General features: G+C 31.8%; 1 pseudogene; it reads right to left on the bottom strand.

The window, feature by feature from the left end:
- Positions 1 to 1655, bottom strand: part of LOC107647180 — a 34044-nt pseudogene extending 32389 nt beyond the window's left edge.

The raw sequence follows: 1655 nt of genomic DNA, 5'->3' as shown, positions 1-1655 counted from the left end.
TCTGATTTTGATGCCGTACAGTTTGAAGAGGAATTTTGAGAGATGATAAGATAAATATGTGACATAAACTTTGTCAATAACCCTTATTTTTATTGATAAATTTTTGGGTAGGTTTCTTCTAAATCACTTGTAGTACAAAAGTGAACCATGCTTCTGAAAAAAAATATGGACACCAGTAAAATAGAGAACGATGAGGACTAAGGCAAACACCTTGACATTTTCTCTTAGAAGTTATTTATATTCTTTCCTCAAATTTATGTAGTTTTTCCTTTATAAATTAGGGCTTAGAATTTTGATTTAATTGGTGAATAAGATGAGAAGAAGAATAAGAGTATTTTAAGAGAAAAAAAAATTTAAATGGCATTATTATTACTATTTGATATTTAATTAAAATTTGTTAAAAACTAAAATATTCGACTAAAAATTTTTTAAGAATTAATTTAAAGTATTACTCTTTTATTTGCTCGTTTACTTTTTTGGAAGCACATTAACCGTAATCTCATGACACCGAAATCAATTTTATCATAATTTTTGAAGGTTTCTTTATTTTACTAAAAAAAATTAATTCTTTAGTTTATTATTTGCTAACCACAAAATCTTTAGAAAGTTTTATTTTAGTTTAAAACACGCGGCTAATAATATATTTTCATATAACCACTAATTTAGCCTTTAAATGTTACTAATTAATCTTGGATAATAATATAAACAGGTGATTATAAATTAAATATTTAAAGTAGTACCTGAGTTATGCATCTTCCAAGTCCGATACCTTCAAAGAACTGATGGAATGTCAACGCAGCAACGAGGGGTCTTATTGTTTCTGAACTCATTGATGCTCCCAAGGTGATTCCTATTACGATAGAATGGACAACGATCCCCAATTCCAACACCTATAGTCAAATTCTTTCAAAATAATTATTATTATAAATCAAAATTTCAAAATCAATTAGAGTAGTTTGGCAATTCTATTGCTAGTCAAAAAAATCAAAGAATATAAAACTGCACATATATAGTTACCTGAGTTGTTCTTAAAAAAACTGCACATATATAGTTACCTGTGATATGACGCGATGACGAAGGAGCTCTGAAGACTTACTGGGAACAAAGCCATGTGCATGACCATGTGTTTCGTGGAGGTGAAGATCTTTTTCTGTATCTGTGGAAGTCTCTACTTGTGCCTCTTGGAAATGTGATTTTTGAAAATAAGCAGTGGCATAAGCATCAATCATAAGGGTTCCCATACTAGTGCACATAGCCACAAATCCAGTGAAAGGAAAATCTTCCCAAGGATGATTGTGCAAACAAGGCGAAGTTAGATTCCCGAACGCATCCGGCAACACATGAATAAATCCGGTTGCCAGTATGACACCTGCCGCAAAGGCCTTAATTAAGAGGAAGATGTCTTTTTCTGGACTTATAGCAGGTATGAGTTTGCCGAGAAATGGAATACAAACACCAATTATACTGGCAATTAGAATGGATATAATAGCTGCTATCTTTAACTTCAGCGACTTGCCTTTGTCTTGGACTTCTTTTGATTCATCACAGGTGCACTCAGAAACAACTACACTTGGGACAACAAGCAAAATAAGAATGCCATAGATCAAGAGTACTTGGGTATTTTGATTCATCTCATTCATAGTGAAAGTATATTG

The sequence above is a fragment of the Arachis ipaensis genome, chromosome B06 (genome assembly GCF_000816755.2).
Source record: "Arachis ipaensis cultivar K30076 chromosome B06, Araip1.1, whole genome shotgun sequence".
Classification (NCBI taxonomy): Eukaryota; Viridiplantae; Streptophyta; class Magnoliopsida; order Fabales; family Fabaceae; genus Arachis; species Arachis ipaensis.
The sequence above is the reverse complement of the archived record's forward strand: the minus strand, read 5'-3'. Positions and strand labels throughout refer to the sequence as shown.